Source organism: Helianthus annuus, chromosome 8 (genome assembly GCF_002127325.2).
Source record: "Helianthus annuus cultivar XRQ/B chromosome 8, HanXRQr2.0-SUNRISE, whole genome shotgun sequence".
NCBI lineage: Eukaryota > Viridiplantae > Streptophyta > Magnoliopsida > Asterales > Asteraceae > Helianthus > Helianthus annuus.
This window is the reverse complement of record NC_035440.2, coordinates 60,233,911-60,257,098: the sequence shown is the minus strand read 5'-3', so window position 1 is coordinate 60,257,098 and position 23,188 is coordinate 60,233,911. Positions and strand designations below refer to the sequence as shown.

Here is a 23,188-nt window from a genome sequence, read left to right as displayed (position 1 = left end):
AATGCGACAAATACTCCGGAACATCAACATATACTCAACGTACCTTAAATAACCTTTACATAACTTAGAAATAAGTTTTGAAGGCTTTGGTATAGCAAAAACAAGTTAATTCGCTTACAGGGACTAAACTTGACAAACTGCGAAAGTATGCCAATTGGAACTGTAACGAACATTCCGGAACATGTCCATAAGTTAAACATACCATAAATATCCTTTACATAGCTTAGAAATAGGCTTTGAGAGGTTTGGTATGCTAAAACAAACTTTTGGATCATTCAGGGACTAAAAGTGTCAAAAAGTGCATAAGTTTGCACTTTCGCGCATAACTTACGTTCTGAATACATCCGGACATCCAAAAATTTATGTAAGCATCCTTATATTATGCCTTAGTGTTTGGCATGAGAAAAATCCATTCGTCGCGTCATTTGGATCGTCTTTCACACTTATGCGCATTCCGTCGTAATTAAGCGAACACCGCGATCGTACGGCCAAACGAACCAACATCGGACACATTTTTGAGCATGTTTCATGTCCACAATGTTTAGGCATCATTTTAGGGCCTTAAAGTTGGCTTTACGGGCCTTAGAAGTGTCGGAAATGGCTTAAATACGCAACAGGGACCAAAACTGTCATTTTTCAAAGTATATGCAGATCAGACGGGCTCAGGCGGCCCGCCTGAGTTTTTGCATATCCTGATGCGGGCCGCGTGGGACTATCAGACAGATTCAATGTATGCATTTAATGCAGTTGGCCTTTTGTTCGATCAAGGGGTGATGCCCTTTCACCCAATCAAGAGCCAATGGGCATTTTCTGACTTACCACAACATTTCGACAAGTGTACGCACGAGATCGCGACACGATATTCGATAAACGATCCTAACGGTTCCACTTTTCCTATAAATACCCCCCCCCCTTTTGTGTAAAAACCCACAAGAATCAGATCTAAAGCTCTAAGTTGGAACCATTGTTTCATACCTGAGCTATTTGATCTAGATTAGCACTCGGGGACCCTCCGTATGTCTTCTTTCGCTCTTTTATTCGCTTTTCGAGTCCGAAAGTCAACGTTTTGTTGACTTTCTGCATTGACCAGCTTATGGTCGATGCGAAGTTCATGGAACTTCATAACGTGAGCGTGATCACGATGGTTATGGTCCATAGTGACCATACCTACTGATCACCACGTTATCTAGGCTCAGTGACGAGTCGTAGTTTCGGCCAAAATGTGCATTCTTGCATATTTTGTAACCAAACTACTCGTGGGCATCAAAGCCGTTTGTTTTGATGTCAAACCTGTTTTCTAAACTTAGTTAAGCATGTTCTAACATGCTTAGCTCGTCACGTTTAGTATAGTGCTTATATAGGGTCGTAAGGTAAGCGATCTAAACCATCGCTTATACTTTCGAACCCGACCCATTTGGTCGATCTTTAGGATCCGACCAAACACATTAGGTGACCATAGCTATAACCTTCCGAGGTTATACCTTGTGGTCACGATGTTAGGCGTTCCGAACGCGTTCTACGCGAACGACGCGTTAGGGTAGCGTAAGCTACCTAAACAGGTCGTGATGGACCGTAAGCACTTAGGTTAAGTTTCATTTTAGTATGTAGGCTTTGTTAAACCATATTACACGAGTCTCCATACTCGGTTGGTTTTCGAACCCGCGTACTGTCCGATCCTTCCGATTTGGTCCGGTATATTAACATAAGCTACCTATTAGGTGTCGTTGATATTCCGTGATCTTTAGCACCATCTGATTATTATACAAGGAACTCAAAGCAATCTCAGGTGAGTACATAGAACCCCTCTTTTACTGTTTTCCAAACTGTTTTGGGGTGAAACACATGCGCCTATCTGTTACATTCATGCTTTCCATGTTTCCACATAATATGCCTGCTATGTTATTAGTACATTATAGTACACGATTTCATTACATTTTATGCTATGTATGCCCATTGTGTGCGTACTTAGTACATTGATTTACATTACATTTCTGTTGCATATGTTTACTCAGCATATGGACACATTGATTTACATGAACATTTCTGTTGCATATGTTTACTCAGCATATGGACACATTGCTTTACATGAACGTTTCTGTTGCATATGTTTACTCAGCATATGGACACATTGATTTACATGAACATTTCTGCTGCATGTGTTTACTCAGCATATGGGCACATTGATTTACATGAACATTTCTGCTTCGTATGTTTACTTAGCATACTTAGTACAATTGTTTACATCACATGCCTTCATTTTGTTATGACATTTGGTTTGTTTAACATGGGACAATACATTCATTAACATTAGCTACGCCGTTCGTTAGTAGGTAGTGGTACCATAGGAATTGACAACTCCCATTCCTGAAGTCCTGGGTTTGATAGGACTGGAAGGAATGACCGAATTCGATATACATAACTTAGATAAACCTTTAATTTGTTTAAGGGTTTATCGCCACAGTCTCAAGGCTTGGATGTATGCATAGTTTACAATACCACATAAATGTTAATATCAATAGAGCATGCATTTTCCGCAGAACATAACGTTGATTTAAACCACGTGTTACTTCAACGACTTGTTTTGTGCATTTTACAAATGGTTTAAGTTGATACATTTCGCTTACCATACATGATACATTTTGGGATGCACATTACATGATTTACATTGAACATAAACACGTCGATATTGACATACACCCATTTGGTGGTTTACATTTGAACATAAACATTTGACATGGTTTACAATAACACTTGACATTTGGTTTACACATGAACGATTTACATGGTGGATTGGTTTGGGTAAATGATTTAAGTAACGTGGCGTATGTAATATGATACAAACATGGTGGATACGCCGTTGGTACTTCCTATATATAAATGTTTGTATAATATTACATATCGTGGCGTTATCTAAGCCATTTCAGTTTAGACACATTACATTTTACATAAATAACATATTCTTCACAAGACATTATTTTCACAAACAACTTATCTTATTCAACTCATTTTACTTGGTTATTCGTTTAACCTTGCACTTATCTATACATATCGTTTGATGTTATCGTTTTTCAAATAGTTTACAAAGCAAAACAAATTACAAGGTTCATGACTGACTGTTATTAAACATTTCTTTAAGCTCAAGTCATGAATCCCATTTTCACAAAAACTATGTATCTCACAGGCATTTTTATGCTGACGTACCTACTTTCACATGTGTTTTCAGGAGCTATTCCATAGGACGATGAACACGACACTAGGGCGGACCTGTGCCTTAGAGACTAAAAACTAAAGATAGAACTAGAATAACTGTGTTTTGAATTCTGTACTTCCTTTTAAGACAATGTAACACCCTTGTTTAATAAATAAAATGTAACTTTAATTTCCATGGTTGTATAACAATTAATTCTGTCCACAACACTCCCCGGCGTTTCCGTCGCGGTTGCATGTTACACGCGGCCGGGGTGTGACAGAAGAGTTGGTATCAGAGCCATTGGTTATAGGGAATTAGGTTATTAGTAATGCTTTGACCTAGACTATAACTTTCTAGGACCCTAACACAAGTTATCTTGTGTTTAGAGTTTAAAACATGCACATCACCTATCCTTAGGTGATAACCACAACGGGAACTTCGGTTCCGAATCCGCTTTGAAAATTAATCATCTGTTCTAGGATGATTGATTACTAGGTTTTGAACCCTCTGTTATAAGGTTTTGAACCCTCTGTTATAAGGTTTTGAACCCTCTGTTATAAGGTTTTGAACCCTCTGTTATATGGTTTTGAACCTCTTTGGATTTCAAAAATCCCGTCAAAGTTTTGGGTTAATAGTGTGAACACGTGCGAACTGGAAGAGTGAATGCCTGTACCCTGGGTTTTCTGTCTAAGGCTAGAGTGTTCGTACAAATCCACATAATCGGACCAGTCACTCTTACCTGGGAACTCTTGGGGTGAGTGTTCACTTATAGGCGAGCATGTCTTCGCGATACACTAATCCTGACCCATTTACTTTGACTAGACATTTCATGTCGCTTATTTGCTTTGCGATGCATAACCGCCATCTTTGCTTTTGTTGATTTTACTTCATCTCATTCTCTTCATCCAATCATCTCACTCGTTTCATTTCATGTTTTCTCTTCTAGAATGCCTCCTCGACGCGACAACCAGATAGCTACTGCCGAGCTGGCGGAGATTATTGCGCAGCAGATGGCTGCTCAATTTCCGAATCTCTTTGCTCAATGGAACCAGGCCAACAACAACAACAATGGTACATGCAAATACAAGGATTTTAGCTCGGCTAAGCCACTCAAGTTTAGTGGTTCTGAGGGAGCAACTGGGCTTCTTCAGTGGTTCGAGAGCATCGAGAACACTTTCCGTCATGTGCAGTGTCCTGACAATCGCAAGGTCGAGTTTTCTTCAAGCGTGTTTCAGAAGAGGGCTCTTACATGGTGGAATGGGGTTATGAGAGATCAAGGTGCAGAAGTTGCTCTAGCTCAAACATGGGCTGAACTGAGAGCTCTTATGATGAGGGAGTTTTGTCCTCGTCATGAGCAACGAGCGTTGGAGAAAGAATTTGATGTTTTGAAGCAAGATAGTGGCGAGCACAGGGCTTATACGGATAGGTTTGAGGAGTTGAGTCTTCTTTGACCAACTATGGTTACCCCACTCGATAAGGCCATCGAAAGGTACATCGACGGCCTACCTGACTCAGTACAAGACATTCTCACTGGTAGCAACCCTACCACACTCCGTCAGGCAATGGAGTTATCAGCGACACTGACTAAGTCGCAGATTCGGAAGAATAAGCTACACAGGAAGGGTGACAAGGGCAAGAAACAGTCGGCTGACAAGGAAGATAGCAAGAAAGGTCAAAACAAGAAGGGGAAGGATTCTGGTTCCTCAAAGGGGTCAAGGAAGCGTAAGGCTTCCCAAAATTTTGCTGTAACTGCCCAAGCTAACCAGGCAGCTCCCAACCAAGCCGCACAGCCTCCAGCAAAGAAACCCTACTCAGGAAGTGCACCTTTGTGCAATCGATGCAACAGTCACCACCAGCCACAATATCAGTGCCGTTTCTGTACTAACTGTGGGAAATCGGGTCATCTTGCCGATGTTTGTCGGTTTGCTCAGAATCACGCAGTCCAGAACCCTGCTCAACAGGTTGCTCAGCAACAGGGTCAGGCTGCACGACCAAACTACCCACCAGGTGCATGTTATAATTGTGGGGATCTGACCCACTACAGAAATCGGTGTCCAAGACTAGTCAACCAGAACCAGAATGCAAACCAGAATCCGGCACCGGCTCGAGGTCGAGTCTTTAACATGAATGCACAAGAAGCACAAGCAGACAACGAGGTGGTGAACGGTACGTTCTTTATTAATAATCAGCCAGCATCTGTTCTTTTTGATTCGGGTGCCGACAAGAGCTTTGTGTCATTGTCTTTTGAGACAATGCTTCGCGTGTCTAGAACGAAACTAGGTAAACCTTTGACAGTAGAGGTTGCCAGTGGTGAACCCATCGTTCTAAATTCTGTTCTGCGCAACTGCCAGTTGAATCTAAACGACCATATTTTTCCTATTGACCTCACGCCAATGTAACTTGGAAGCTTCGACGTTATAGTGGGAATGGATTGGTTATCCAAGCATCGTGCAGAGATAGTTTGTTCTGAGAAGATTGTTCGTGTACCGCTATCGACAGGTGAGATCCTACAGATCCATGGTGAGAAGCCTGCCGGTGGTCTCAAACTCATGTCCTGTTTTAAAGCACGGAAGTATCTGCGAAAGCACTATGTAGCCTTTTTAGCACATGTTACAGCAGATAAGGGCAAGGGTAAGTCTATTTCAGATATTCCTGTCGTTCGGGATTATTCCGAAGTATTCCCTGAAGACTTACCTGGTCTACCTCCAGCACGCCAAGTCGAGTTCCGTATTGATCTCGTACCTGGTGCAAATCCCGTTGCCAGAGCTCCATACCGTCTTGCACCGTCAGAGATGCAAGAATTATCTAAACAGCTGCAGGAACTCTCCGACAAAGGTTTTATCCGTCCTAGCTTTTCACCCTGGGGTGCTCCTGTTCTTTTTGTAAAGAAGAAGGATGGATCTTTTAGGATGTGTATCGATTATCGCGAGCTTAACAAGCTTACCATCAAGAATCGATATCCCCTACCTCGCGTTGATGATCTCTTTGATCAATTGCAAGGCGCTTCTTATTTTTCGAAGATTGATCTTCGATCCGGATATCATCAGCTCCGTGTGCATGAAGAAGATATTCCAAAGACAGCGTTCCGTACTCGTTATGGACATTATGAGTTCACAGTCATGCCATTCGGTTTGACGAATGCTCCTGCTGTTTTCATGGACTTAATGAATAGGGTCTGCAAGCCTTATTTAGATAAGTTCATCATCGTTTTCATTGATGACATCTTGATTTATTCTAAGACGCAAGCTGATCATGAGCAACATCTACGTCTTACATTGGAACTCCTAAAGAAAGAGCAGCTTTTCGCCAAATTCTCCAAGTGTGAATTTTGGCTTAAAGAAGTTCAATTCTTAGGACATATTGTCAACGAACAAGGTATACATGTGGATCCCTCCAAGATCAGTGCCATTAAGGATTGGGATACGCCTACTACTCCTACTGAAGTTCGTTCTTTCCTTGGTGTGGCGGGTTATTACCGCCGCTTCATTGAGAATTTCTCAAAGATTGCAGTTCCTCTAACTGCTCTAACTCAGAAGAACAAGCCATTTGATTGGGGAGTCAAACAAGAGGAAGCGTTTCTGACTTTGAAACAAAAGCTTTGCGACGCGCCTGTCCTAATATTGCCTGAGGGCAATGATGATTTCGTCGTTTATTGCGATGCATCTAAATTGGGTCTTGGCTGCGTCCTGATGCAAAGAAACAAAGTCATAGCATACGCATCAAGGCAGTTGAAGATACATGAGAAAAACTACACCACTCATGATCTTGAGTTAGGTGCAGTTGTCTTCGCTCTTAAGATCTGGAGACACTATTTGTACGGTACAAAATGTGTGGTTTTCACTGACCACAAAAGTCTTCAACATATCTTCAATCGAAAGGAACTCAACATGAGGCAAAGACGTTGGGTTGAACTTCTAAACGACTATGACTGCGAAATTCGCTACCATCCTGGTAAGGCGAATGTCGTAGCCGATGCATTAAGTCGCAAGGAACGTACTAAGCTTCATTGTGTACGTGTCCAATCTGTTATTCAAACCGATATCCAAGCCCGTATTTCTCAGGCTCAACAAGCTTGTGTTTCACAAGGTTTAATGGATAAGGAATTTCCTTATCACATAACTCCTGCTCTAGAGCTGAAGGACAATGGATCATATTACTTCATGGACCGTTTGTGGGTCCCAAGCCAAGATAATCTTCGTACCTTGCTTATGGATGAAGCCCATAAGTCTCGTTATTCTATTCATCCTGGCTCAGATAAGATGTATAAGGATCTTCGTATTCAGTATTGGTGGCCTGGTATGAAGAAAGACATTGCCTTATACGTATCAAAATTCCTTACTTGTCTTAAGGTTAAGGCTGAACATCAGCGTCCTGCTGGCTTATTGGAGCAACCAGAGATCCCAGTTTGGAAATGGGAAAACATTACTATGGACCTCATTACCAAACTCCCGCGCACAAAGAAAGGTCACGATGCCATCTGGGTAGTCGTTGATCGTCTTACAAAGTCAGCGCATTTCTTGCCAATCCGTGAGGATTTTTCGGCTGACAAACTTGCTCAAATCTACGTGGATGAAATTGTAGCACGACATGGTGTTCCTTTGAACATCATTTCTGACAGGGATGCTCGTTTCACTTCTCATTTTTGGAGAACCATGCAATCTGCTATGGGGTCCCAACTTAATTTGAGCACAGCTTATCATCCGCAAACGGATGGTCAATCTGAAAGAACAATCCAGACACTGGAGGATATGCTTAGAGCTTGTGTGATAGATTTTGGTGGTAGTTGGGATTCACATCTTCCATTGATTGAATTCTCCTACAACAACAGTTATCACTCCAGCATCAACATGGCTCCTTTCGAGGCTCTCTATGGTCGAAAATGTCGTTCACCAGTCTGCTGGAATGAGATTGGCGAGGCTCAACTTACTGGACCTGCCCTCATTTTAGAGACAACAGATAAGGTAAAGAAAGTTCGTGATAACCTTCAGACAGCTAGGAGCCGTCAGAAGAATTACGCGGACCTAAAACGCAAACCCTTGGATTTTCAAGTCGGTGATCGTGTATTACTTAAGGTCTCACCTTGGAAAGGTGTGATCATATTTGGAAAGAAAGGAAAACTTGCACCTAGATACGTTGGACCATTTAAGATCGTCGAAAGAATCGGCAAGGTAGCCTATAGACTTGAGTTACCTCCTGAACTTGGAAATGTTCATCCAACCTTTCACGTGTCCAATCTCAAGAGGTGTTTAGCTGATGAAAACCTCCACATACCGCTTGACGAAATTCGTGTTGATAAAACACTGAAATTTGTTGAGAAACCGGTAGAAATCATGGAACGTGAAGTCAAGTGGCTTAAACGCAAGCGCATTCCTTTGGTCAAGGTTCGTTGGGAATCTAAGCGTGGACCCAAGTTTACTTGGGAACGTGAAGATCAAATGAAGGCAAAATATCCGCATCTTTTTCCATCAGTTTCCTCTAAATAAATTTCGGGACGAAATTTCCACAAGTAGGGGAGACTGTAACATTTGTGCTTGTAATCATTGTGAACAGTTCAATTATCAATAAAATAATGTTATTTGATCCCAATGTTTGTTTGGTTGTGTTTTACATTTTTCATGTTTTGACTTTTGTTCAAATTCAAACTCTACATCGCTTTCTAGAGAATTATACGCAAACTGGTGCGTAAACGTACTCAGTTTAATGCGACAAATACTCCGGAACATCAACATATACTCAACGTACCTTAAATAACCTTTACATAACTTAGAAATAAGTTTTGAAGGCTTTGGTATAGCAAAAACAAGTTAATTCGCTTACAGGGACTAAACTTGACAAACTGCGAAAGTATGCCAATTGGAACTGTAACGAACATTCCGGAACATGTCCATAAGTTAAACATACCATAAATATCCTTTACATAGCTTAGAAATAGGCTTTGAGAGGTTTGGTATGCTAAAACAAACTTTTGGATCATTCAGGGACTAAAAGTGTCAAAAAGTGCATAAGTTTGCACTTTCGCGCATAACTTACGTTCTGAATACATCCGGACATCCAAAAATTTATGTAAGCATCCTTATATTATGCCTTAGTGTTTGGCATGAGAAAAATCCATTCGTCGCGTCATTTGGATCGTCTTTCACACTTATGCGCATTCCGTCGTAATTAAGCGAACACCGCGATCGTACGGCCAAACGAACCAACATCCGACACATTTTTGAGCATGTTTCATGTCCACAATGTTTAGGCATCATTTTAGGGCCTTAAAGTTGGCTTTACGGGTCTTAGAAGTGTCGGAAATGGCTTAAATACGCAACAGGGACCAAAACTGTCATTTTTCAAAGTATATGCAGATCAGACGGGCTCAGGCGGCCCGCCTGAGTTTTTGCATATCCTGATGCGGGCCGCGTGGGACTATCAGACAGATTCAATGTATGCATTTAATGCAGTTGGCCTTTCGTTCGATCAAGGGGCGATGCCCTTTCACCCAATCAAGAGCCAAGGGGCATTTTCTGACTTACCACAACATTTTGACAAGTGTACGCACGAGATCGCGACACGATATTCGATAAACGATCCTAACGGTTCCACTTTTCCTATAAATACCCCCCCCCCTTTTGTGTAAAAACCCACAAGAATCAGATCTAAAGCTCTAAGTTGGAACCATTGTTTCATACCTGAGCTATTTGATCTAGATTAGCACTCGGGGACCCTCCGTAAGTCTTCTTTCGCTCTTTTATTCGCTTTTCGAGTCCGAAAGTCAACGTTTTGTTGACTTTCTGCATTGACCAGCTTATGGTCGATGCGAAGTTCATGGAACTTCATAACGTGAGCGTGATCACGATGGTTATGGTCCATAGTGACCATACCTACTGATCACCACGTTATCTAGGCTCAGTGACGAGTCGTAGTTTCGGCCAAAATGTGCATTCTTGCATATTTTGTAACCAAACTACTCGTGGGCATCAAAGCCGTTTGTTTTGATGTCAAACCTGTTTTCTAAACTTAGTTAAGCATGTTCTAACATGCTTAGCTCGTCACGTTTAGTATAGTGCTTATATAGGGTCGTAAGGTAAGCGATCTAAACCATCGCTTATACTTTCGAACCCGACCCATTTGGTCGATCTTTAGGATCCGACCAAACACATTAGGTGACCATAGCTATAACCTTCCGAGTTTATACCTTGTGGTCACGATGTTAGGCGTTCCGAACGCGTTCTACGCGAACGACGCGTTAGGGTAGCATAAGCTACCTAAACAGGTCGTGATGGACCGTAAGCACTTAGGTTAAGTTTCATTTTAGTATGTAGGCTTTGTTAAACCATATTACACGAGTCTCCATACTCGGTTGGTTTTCGAACCCGCGTACTGTCCGATCCTTCCGATTTGGTCCGGTATATTAACATAAGCTACCTATTAGGTGTCGTTGATATTCCGTGATCTTTAGCACCATCTGATTATTATACAAGGAACTCAAAGCAATCTCAGGTGAGTACATAGAACCCCTCTTTTACTGTTTTCCAAACTGTTTTGGGGTTAAACACATGCGCCTATCTGTTACATTCATGCTTTCCATGTTTCCACATAATATGCCTGCTATGTTATTAGTACATTATAGTACACGATTTCATTACATTTTATGCTATGTATGCCCATTGTGTGCGTACTTAGTACATTGATTTACATTACATTTCTGTTGCATATGTTTACTCAGCATATGGACACATTGATTTACATGAACATTTCTGTTGCATATGTTTACTCAGCATATGGACACATTGCTTTACATGAACGTTTCTGTTGCATATGTTTACTCAGCATATGGACACATTGATTTACATGAACATTTCTGCTGCATGTGTTTACTCAGCATATGGGCACATTGATTTACATGAACATTTCTGCTTCGTATGTTTACTTAGCATACTTAGTACAATTGTTTACATCACATGCCTTCATTTTGTTATGACATTTGGTTTGTTTAACATGGGACAATACATTCATTAACATTAGCTACGCCGTTCGTTAGTAGGTAGTGGTACCATAGGAATTGACAACTCCCATTCCTGAAGTCCTGGGTTTGATAGGACTGGAAGGAATGACCGAATTCGATATACATAACTTAGATAAACCTTTAATTTGTTTAAGGGTTTATCGCCACAGTCTCAAGGCTTGGATGTATGCATAGCTTACAATACCACATAAATGTTAATATCAATAGAGCATGCATTTTCCGCAGAACATAACGTTGATTTAAACCACGTGTTACTTCAACGACTTGTTTTGTGCATTTTACAAATGGTTTAAGTTGATACATTTCGCTTACCATACATGATACATTTTGGGATGCACATTACATGATTTACATTGAACATAAACACGTCGATATTGACATACACCCATTTGGTGGTTTACATTTGAACATAAACATTTGACATGGTTTACAATAACACTTGACATTTGGTTTACACATGAACAATTTACATGGTGGATTGGTTTGGGTAAATGATTTAAGTAACGTGGCGTATGTAATATGATACAAACATGGTGGATACGCCGCTGGTACTTCCTATATATAAATGTTTGTATAATATTACATATCGTGGCGTTATCTAAGCCATTTCAGTTTAGACACATTACATTTTACATAAATAACATATTCTTCACAAGACATTATTTTCACAAACAACTTATCTTATTCAACTCATTTTACTTGGTTATTCGTTTAACCTTGCACTTATCTATACATATCGTTTGATGTTATCGTTTTTCAAATGGTTTACAAAGCAAAACAAATTACAAGGTTCATGACTGACTGTTATTAAACATTTCTTTAAGCTCAAGTCATGAATCCCATTTTCACAAAAACTATGTATCTCACAGGCATTTTTATGCTGACGTACCTACTTTCACATGTGTTTTCAGGAGCTATTCCATAGGACGATGAACACGACACTAGGGCGGACCTGTGCCTTAGAGACTAAAAACTGAAGATAGAACTAGAATAACTGTGTTTTGAATTCTGTACTTCCTTTTAAGACAATGTAACACCCTTGTTTAATAAATAAAATGTAACTTTAATTTCCATGGTTGTATAACAATTAATTCTGTCCACAACACTCCCCGGCGTTTCCGCCGCGGTTGCATGTTACACGCGGCCGGGGTGTGACATACAAAACCCCAACATACCGGCAACAATTGTAGAATACATAGACTCAATCACTATTAATTATAATTGAAAACATTTAAGGTTTTGTAAAAACAATTTGTTAGAAAAGAGAATGTACTCACATTGTTGACTTAGATAAAACTATAGCTTCCTGTTGCTTATACTGGTTATTATCTATTAAAAATAAACATTGCACACGTGTTAGTAAGATAACCCAAATCACATTAGCCATACAACACAAGACAGAACTCCAACGACTGAGTCAGGTAGAGCCTTGACATATGTTAAGGAGCCCTAGATCAATCGGGTAGGGTAATAAATACGTGATCGGGGGTCATAATACTTATAACGAGGCAGAGCTTCGCTTTTTAGGGGGTATAATACCCGAGTATTATAGCACTAGAGATTTGAAAGAGAAAGAAAATTCTGAACGTCGAACAACTGAGGCTTGAAGCCCCTTTTATAGGACGGATGAGAGGCGGCTCGCGCCCCGCGACGCCCACCCCTGTCTTCTTCGCGGCCCGCGAGTAAGGTAGGGTAGGTTCTAGCTTTGACTAGTCAGCATACTAGTCTCGACACGCAGTGGGACATGTGACTTCACAGGTGACCGGAAAGTCACCGGGTTGTCACGCCCCGTGAGGGACTAATATATTTGTTTTTATATAATTTTTATTAATATAAATGAAATTTAGGGCCGTTTCTCATATACGGGGTATATTTTAAGGTGTCTAGGGTGTTTGTAAGGGATTTTTAGGAGGGTTGTTATAACTTCTACCTCATAATCATACTAATTTCACATGAACTTGTGGATTGATTGCAACTCCCTTCATTCAAGATCACTAAATCATAAAATTCAACCTACCTTATGTTAAGAATACTTAGATGACCAAGAATCTTATTTCATGCATTTGATTTCAGTCCTAGAACACTTTCAATTTGTTGACTCCTTGTTTGTTGAGGGAGAAGAGTTTTCTTCTTCTCTCCTCTCTATATCTCCGCGCACACACACAAAAACTTCCTGCACTTTCTTTTTCTTTTACTAAATTTTCCAAAGTTCACATTTAGTTCCTCCTAATTGTTCACATATTATTTCATTCACAATTTAACTTCCATTTTAGGTTAAAGATTAAATTAGAATAACTAAGTTAATTTCTATTAGTTATTGTCACAACCCCCGACCGTACCCTGATCGGGAGCCGTGAACAGATACAAGTGGTACCGGTGTTTATTAAATTATCGCAGTAGAAAACTTATCAGGATCGGGTGTCAGGAAAAATATCAGAGTTTTAAAACACTAATTCTTCATTTCTTAAACTGTGCGGTAGAACCCGTATTTACATAGATGATTTTCACGAGGATAAGTTCTTGATTACAAAACCATGTTTTATTCAGGTTTACATAACCACTTATTTATTCTTGAGTACTTCATAGAACTTTTCTTCTTTTCACAGTAAATCACCTGAAACGCGTTTTAAAAACATTTGGTCAGCGAAAAATACTAGTGAGTTCATTCAGTTATTCAAAAACACTTTTGTTATAATTACAGCACTAAGGGTTTTTACATTTGTTTATATCTTTCAATTACTCAATCAGTATTTGTCACTCGGTGGTAGTTCCTGTGACTATGGTCATATCACTATTGGCCCTCAATTGTCCAATAGCGAAGCTTATCAAGGAGTGTATACAAAACCCCACATACCGGCAGTAATTTCAGAATACAAAAACTTAATCACTGTAAATAAAACTAGAATACATTTAGGGTTTCGAAAGCATTTAATAAAATAGAATTACTCACTTTACAGATTTAAGGTGTCTGTACTAGCCTGCTGGTTTAATGCTTGCATTCCTAATTAAACACACAATGCACATGTATTAGTGTATTAACTCAATTCAACTTTAACGATAATCACGAGATCAAAACCCACAACAAATGATAAAGTACAGTACCAGTGACTTGAGTTATTACTCTGATATCGGGCAGAGTTTTAGTGCTTCGAGTATAGTGGGTAGAATAGCAGAGCTTCAGGGAAAGAAAGAAAATTTTGAACGATTTCTAAAGTCCCATGCACGTCCCTTTTATAGTTGTAATTTCATCTCGTCGCATCGCGCGACCGAATTAGCATAACTTCTTCGCGTAGCGCGAAGGGCCTAGCTGGCATTAGTTAACAAGTAGGTCTACCACGTGGACGATACGTGTCTGGCACGTGTCTCAAAAGGTTTACAAGTGCGTCGCGTCGCGCGACCAAACAACTTTAACACCTTCGCGTAGCATAACGTGGTTGAAGGCATGATTCCTTCGTTTTTCGTGCTGGTTCTCGTCGTGCGTGCTTGGAGTTTCGGTTACGAGTCGTTTATGGACTTTTTCGATGGTTGTTACAGTTATCTTATTCATACTAAGGTGTTTTAGTAACTTTCTAATAAAATAGAACGGTATTATAGCATTTATGCATTTTGGGGTGTTACAATCCAACTCATTTCCATTCAAAGGTTTCTAACATGATTTCTCCCCCAAATGTTTTAAAAGCAAAACAAGTAAAAGGGGGCCGTGGGACTCACCTGACCAGCAAATGCAAAGGCATGAAATATTGCAAAAATTGTGCGCAACAACTCAACCTATACGTGACTTAAGTTTCATAAGACACTTTTAATGGTCCATTTAAAGTCTATCACATACATGTTTGACATGTATTCAATTCACCCAACGCAACACGATGTGTTAACACTTTTCAAAATATTTGACTCAAAAGTTGACTCGACAACTCGTTGGTGGTGTGTTTCTTTACTTCCCAAATATATTTGTTTAAACCAGAAATAAATATAAATATAAGCACAATATAGTTGTAATCTTATGCCACAAAATCCACATTTTACTTTCAAACCGAATCCAAATAATATTCATATTATTAATTCATGTCACGTTTCATTTCGTCTAATCAATATATTTTATATATTTATTTTTATTCAAATTATTTCCCAAACATGACATGTTTTGTAGTAAAAATAATAAATATTATTTTTATATAAAATCACGAAAATAACATGTCGGTTTTTATTTCTCATCCAATTACATACACATGTGTACATATTTTTACATAAAATGTACACATAGTTTCTGTTAGAAAATGTGGTAACTTAAACAAATCTGATGTTTAATTTAAATATTGCACTCGAACTCATGATCAACTCAAAGTAAACATAAAGGATTAATACGAGACCAATCGGGTGAAAACCCCATTGAGAAAACATAGGAAATTATAAGATTACATAGTATTAACTTATCTTGTAAACTTACATGTACATACGGTATATAGGTAAGGAAATAGAATAAATAATTACTACTTGGTCACTTGCATTGCAACTTGCACATCTTATCTCTATAAGCCAACTTGTATATCTTATCTAATATTATTTTACTATATATTTTCTAACACTCCCTCAAGCTAGAGCATAGACATCAATCATGCATAACATGTCACATACATAGCAAATTCTTCTTCCAATGCAAGTATTTAGTGAATTCCTAAAAAATCTCCAAATATGGATCATCATCAGCATAACAGAAGCAAGGGGTCCATCAAAACAAGCTGATTGGCGGGAGAGAAACAAGACATTTCCAAAGAGTAACATCAACTGTTTGAATATTGAAACCAAGGACAACAGATCGAACAAGATGAAAGCAAACGACCCAATGCAAATTTAGACCAAAGAAGTTTAAATCAACATCAACATCAACATGCCACCACCAAGAACAGTGAACACATCAAAACCATAGCGTATTGGAACCCGGTAGTACAAAAGATCCAACTTACATATCAAACCCAATCAGATGAATCAACAAAAGTTGAAATGGATATCCCTGAAACAACTGCAATGCAAACAAGAGCAACAACACAATGGAATCTTGTAGCTCAAAGGATCCAATACATTCATCACTCATGAAAGTAAGAGTGTAACAAAACCAGAATCAAAAGATCCAATACACTCATCACTTATGAAAGTAAGAGGGTAACAAAACTCGAATCCCAAAGTGACCATATTAAAAGCATGAATTTCCACCAAAAACATATAAAACAATTATAAAAATTGGGTCGTGTTACTTATGGTATTCATGTTCCTGCTTCTCCCCGAAGTCGTCGGCTAATCGTGCGTGTCGTATCCAATTTCTACAAAACTAGAGGCATAATAAGACCTTAGATCTAATCCAAATGACATATGACTAGGACTTCTACCCTAAAACAAATGTATATAGTATATATAAGGTTATTAATCGGTGTTTGTTTGTAAAACGAAACTGTTTAACGTTTATTCATAAAACTAGGATTTTATAGTCTTACAATTTCCAAGTATTCACGTTTTTAAAGAAGTAACTTTCAAATAGTCTTGGGTAAGTAAATGTGTTGTAAAAAGTGTGACAAGTTTAGGGCTCGTCGTTTATGTTCCCGACACTTGTCGGTTTTACCGTTTATTCCCATTTTTATCCCTTTTTTTTTTTTGCCAAAATGGCTCCAAACCTTAGGTTTGTTTTAAAACATTATTTGAAATATCAAAATACACTATGTTGAAGACAAAAATCAATAGGGTTTCATTTCTGTAATTTATAGATCTCGATTTTCAAATAAAAGGCATTTGAAATACCCGTAAAGACCCGAAATTCACTAGAAAAAAACTTCCAATATATTCAATTAATTCCACAAAATTCCAAAAATCACTTTTGACCTTAAAATTTTATAGAAAATATTATTTTTCATATTTTTAGTATTTTTTGTTAATAAAATGTACATAAAAGTCTTTAAAATGTAATTTAAAGCCATTATTCGAAACCATAGTTTCCCAAGTAAGTTTCACTTGATTTTTGGTGTATAATCTTATTTTATTTAATAATAATATCTTTAAAAAAATTGGGAATTTTCTGGGTAGTCTAAGTATTTTATTTATTTGGTTATTTATGCAATTTGAACAGTGTTCTTTGGAGCCTAAAGTTGGATTGTGTGGTGATTTTCTATATCTCGATTCAAGTTTAGATTGCGCAACGAGTTGTTCAAGTGGTGATTTCTTTATCCGTTTTTATTTTATTTCAATTATTTATCAGTTTCGTACTTTTATTTCTATTATTTGGTATCAGAGCCAAAGCGATCCATTTTGACTCGTTATCCTTCAAACAATCTACTTTGGATTGTTTACCATTTCACAAAAAAAAGTTCCTTACTCTAATCATGAAATATGAGAATTGTGAGTTCGAAGCCCCAGAAGAGTTCACTTATGCCCAACATAATGAGGGGCCTTGGTATGATGAAGACATGTTTATTCCCGATGAACAAGAGTGTTCGTTTGTGAGACGAGCTCTTGGCACAACTGCTGATCAAGAGGAAGAACAAAAACGTAAAACCGATCTTTGCACTCCCCTCGAACCAGAATTACAATCATTAGAAAGAGTACAACCATTGTAGAGCAGTATATGGGTCCTACCTTAAATACAAATTCTACAATCAAGTCTAGAAAATCTGTCCATGGATATCTACTAAAAGAAATGCAAGGAATGAAAATCAAGGACGATTAATATGATGAAATGCAAGTTGAGGCTATTGTTGTCAATGGAAAAGAAAAGTGCTACATATTAATTGGTAGTTTCATTGGGCCAGTGTTACCATTTGAATAACCATTCTGTTGGTGCCTCACATGTCCAATGACCGATAATCACCTGTATCCACCCGAGTTATATCTCCCTCCACCAGGACCCAAACCCCCTTGGACATAAACACGAAGACTGAGCGACTGATATGTTGGAACGAACAAGAGTAATTCACATAGTTTGACCCTGGAAACCGGAAATGCACAAATATGTTGATGATCGCGGGACTAAGCATTCAAGTTTGAGGACAAACTTCATTAAAGAAGGGGAGGATGATATACATTAGGTTCGGTTACTAAAATGGATTAACTGTGTCACATTTTTACCCGTATCTGAACCCGAAGACCCGCCATGATCTGATCCATATGTAGCAAATTAGAGCCATGTTTTTATTTTCTATTTTCGTTCCAATTTATTTTCTTTAATTCCCATGTTTAGATAGTTGTTTATTTTCATTTTTATTTCCTAGATTAAAGCTTCGTGGGGTAGTGTATGGATCCTATATGTATTGAATTTGAGAATGATTCAAAGGCAGTGAGTTTATGAGTTTTAAAAATTGTGTGTTAATTTTATCTCAATGGATTTGTGAGTTAAAATTGATTCTTCCATTGCTAGTTCAAATTTGGCAATTTGAACGGTGTTCTTTGGAGCCTAAAGTTGGATCGTGTAGTGATTTTCTGTATCTCGATTCAAGTTTAGATTGCCCAACGAGTTGTTTAAGTGGTGATTTCTGTATCTTGTTCACCCTGTTATCTATCCTTTTTTATGTTACTTGGATTATTTATCAGTTTCGTACTTTTATTTCTATTAGAGAGAGTCGAGATGGAGAAGGAGGAAAGTGGGAGGAGGGTATTATGGTGATGATTAGATTCTTACGTATAAGACTTGATAGTTTAAGGCATGTACTTTTGTAAGTATTTACATGGGTCTCATTTGCACATGTTAAAGGCTCTATACAATTGTTCTTATCCCCTCAAAACTATATATTTAAGGCTCCCAAATCTTATTATAGATATTAGTTAGCGTATTTTTATGAAATAAATACATAGTTTGTACTAAGCATGTATAAACACAAGCTTATGTATTGTTTATTTTTAATGCATTAAACGATAATTTTTCCATGCTATAAAAATATTGTTTATAAAATAGATATTTTTATAGTCCATACAAGTTATAAAATCCATAGATGACAGTAGAATTCGATAGAATTTGACGCGTTCGTTAAATTAGGGTTTTGTTGTTTTGTAATTCGTATATCACCATTGTTTGTTATTTTAAGCTGTCTGTTGATCATTTTAACTTGAATTTGTCCTAAGGTGTTCTTGGTGATACTATTCTCTACTAGTCATACTAAAACCGTGCCTAGTCATGCATATACAACACATTGTATGGTCTAGTTATCGCTAAAGTAAGTTTATATGATTCATATAAATGAGTGCACGTAATTTAATCGTACGGATAATAACATGGCTAAACGAGGGTTGTCACACAAACTGAGGGTTCAAATTAACAAGCAGGGAGTTCAAACAATGCTGGCAGCTAGTGGTTCAAATGTTCTAAATATAAACCAAGGTTCAAAGACCAAGAAACCAAAAGTCTAGATACTATCCAGATACATAACCAAACCCAGAAGCTTGTAGAAAACCAGAACCAGAAATTCTGGAAAGATTTTCTAGATCAAAACACAAAGAAACAGGAATCTGATGTAGGACCAAGGTTCCAAGTTGTTGCTTTTTCACGCAGTCTGAATGATGAACACCAAATAAACACAAAGGCGAAGCCAGAAGTTAAATTAGAAATCTGGAATAAAACATGCCTAGAATTGGAATCAAAATTCAAAACTCAACCAAAATCTAGAATCTAGATAATCTGGAACTTCTTTTTTTTTTTTTTTAAATCCATGATAAGAAAATAAATCCAAGATTTAAAAGTCCATAATTTTGGGAAAAACTTAGAAAAATATTAGTCCAAAATGTTTGATGCAGGATATCAAATTATTTATGATGTCGAGGACCAGAAGTTGGAGCAGAAATCCAAACCCAAAAGAGGAATCCGGGGCAATAACATATATGCTCGAATAACATACAACTCTTTTTCACAAAATCTAGATGAATTTCACATAACCAGAGACCATGGGTTCTGATACCATGTTAAAAATTGAGGTAACTTAAACCGGTATGATGTTTACACTTAAACATTACGCTCGAACTAATGATTAACTACAAAGGAGGAATACGAGACCAATGGGGTGAAAACCCCATTGAGAAACCACATGAAATTATAAATATTACATTGTATTCACTCATCTTGTAAACTTACATGTGCATACTATATATAAGAAAGGAAATAAAATAGATAATTACAACTTGGCCACTTATACTCCAACTTGCACATCTTATCTCTATCAGCCAACTTGTATATCTTATCTAATATTATTTTTACTATATCTTTTCAAACAATTTCCAAGTATAAACTAGTGTTATCCCACATACTTCAAAGTATTTGAAAACATGATATTTTTACCAAATATATGCTTATACATGTAAATATCCATTTTAATATAAAATGATTCCCAAAATCTATAACCCTTGAGGATGGTATTTTTACTAGAAAAATACATGTTTTTGTAGTTTCTTGTAGCCACAATGCCTACTAGTTTCCACCAAAGTTTCCCAAAATGCTATAATTTATCAAGATAGTAAAATTTTCCCAAAAATCATGATTTAGGTCTTTATTTTAAAAAAATTCTAATAAATTATCCAAGATATAACTTTGACATAATCTCCCAAGCTTAATAATAATCCATATTCATCAAAAAGTTCTCAACTAAGAAATAACTATATATTTAGTTTAAGATATATACAACTTATCCCAAATCATCCATACATAGACATATACCTTTCGAAGGCACCCATTGTTACACATGTAACATCTTTACTAAAACTAACATATATATCTAGTTCTATATACAATTTCCACACAATTTTTCCCACATCAAGTCAAATATCATGAACTTGTCAAAGGCATCAATAACATTCAGCATGTATAACAAGTATGTTTTGCCAAAAACTCATGTTTCAAGACTTATTAGTTTTATTTTTAACGAATCTTTACGAATTTCATCATCCATGGGTGAATATGCACAAATCTATACTATATTATGGAGGATCTAAAGATACGAAAGTGATTCTTACAAAATGCAATCAAGGCAATGGGAGAAAATGGAGAAACAAAGCTTCAAACTCCATATCCTTCTTACAAACACCTTGGATCCTCTTGATTAGTGCTTATGCTTGCTAGATCTTCTCCAAAATAAAAAGAAATTGGTGTGTTTGTGTGGGTGTTTGGGGCTGGCTCCAAGAGAGGAAGAGAGGGGGTTCAAGTGGTGTTAAACTTGCGAATGAGATAAATGAAGACAAGTTCTTTTATACTACAACCTTTTCAAAACTCCTTGGTCAACGCTAAAAATGGGCATTGTTTCCACATTAAAAAATCAAAAGAAATGTGTTTGGGGTGGGCTCGGCCTAAAACAATGGAAGGGCGGAGTGGTTTAGGTAGTTAGGTGGTAATGATGGTGTCTCAAATAGTTACTAGTCTAAGTTTCATTTGGATGATCTTGTAACTAGTATTTACATTCCAATTACACTGTTTTAGATTTCATTCACTGATACAAGTATTATTAGTTAAAAAATATGTAGTCTTGATAATAATAAGAGTATTTATACCGGTTAGTATTACTTTATTAATAAAATATGCGGTAAAATCACATATAGCACCAAACACACATATACACGTATATTTACACAATAACACATGTAATAACGTATTGTGATACTTTCCAAGCATCGAGACTATTTTCACCAACGTTCGTGTGTACCAGATAAACTAACATGTGACCCGGTAATCCCACAAGGACCACCAATACAATACACGTGACAATTTGGACTTTACAATGCACATTATGCCCTAATTACCCAAAATTAAGACTATCATGTATGATTCAATGCATGCTAGGGTTTTAAGTTTGTACAGATGTCTATCACACGATTCTCACAACACAAGGGGGTTCTCCAGCCCTAAAAATACCCCTTGAAGTTTGGGAATCACTCCAAAAAACACTTGTAATAGCCACAAAAGAGGGGGGGGGGATACCTGTTTCATTCGTATTCAAGAAGTCTTGTATTTTACAATTGTTTATCACGATCCATTGCATGATCATTATTTGTGCACAAGCTTGTATGACCATTCTTGGTTAAACTTCCTGTATTGCTTGGGAGTTATTAATTTTTCTTCCATGAAAGAAGAAAGTGATAAATGAGGAAAATACTTGTTATGATAAGATTTTTGGCTAGATAATTCTACCCTTGCTTTGAGATTTTTGAGAATCTATAACTCTTGGAAAAATAAAAAGAAGTTTTTTTTTTTAAATTTAAAAACATAAATGCATTTACTCTATAAATTTTAACATATTAAACATGATGTTTGGTATTGTTTTCATGTTTCCATTCACCATTGCGCCTTGATTTGGCTATGTGTTGCTTTCTACTCATAAGTTAGGATTTTGTTTTTTTGTTGTGTTTAGATTGCGCTGATTGGTCATGACATTGGTTGTAATTTTGTCAATGTTTCTCTTTTCCCCTTTGTCATATTTTCTAAAAATCGCTATCGGAGTTTGGAAAATAATTGCTACGGTTTGTTTGAAGTTAAAGGAAACTGGTTTCATTCATTTTTCTTTAGTGAAAGAAGAAAGAGATAAGTGAGAAAAATACTGTTTATGACAGTATGTTTGGCTAGATAATTTCACCCTTGCTTTTAGATTGTCGAGAATCTATAACTTTGAAACATAAAAAGAAGTTTTCTTTAAATTTAAAATTTGATTGGAATTACTCTATGAGTTTTACTACATTAAACAAGATGTTTGGTATTGTTTTTCGGTTTCCGTCCACCATTGTACCTCGATTTGGCCATGTGTTGCTTTCCACTCATAAGTTAGAGTTGCATATTTTTATTTTGTTTGGATTACTCTGTCTGGTCATGATATTGGTTGTAAATTAGTCAACGTTTCTTCTTTTTCCCTTTGTCTTGCTTCCTCAAAATCGCTAGCACCAATTTCTCATGGCTTGCATTTTAATGTGTGTTTTTAATGTCGTATATTGTGGATTTCATATGTGGCTGTGAATTATTTATGTGCTCAATACCACAT

The 23,188-nt window shown here is 37.4% G+C and overlaps 1 long non-coding RNA gene across 2 annotated transcripts; it reads right to left on the bottom strand.

Annotated features, from left to right (window-relative positions):
- Window positions 1–13,640: 13,640 nt before the first annotated feature.
- LOC110872974 lies at window positions 13,641–21,478 on the bottom strand. Of its 2 annotated transcripts, XR_002554831.2 has the most exons (3): window positions 21,180–21,478; window positions 14,152–14,202; window positions 13,641–13,815 (listed from the first exon to the last, which is right to left on the bottom strand). It is a non-coding gene; the product is annotated as an uncharacterized LOC110872974 (long non-coding RNA). The 2 variants fall into 2 exon arrangements; XR_002554832.2 differs by lacking the exon at window positions 14,152–14,202 and having other exon boundaries at window positions 21,180–21,451.
- Window positions 21,479–23,188: the final 1,710 nt, after the last annotated feature.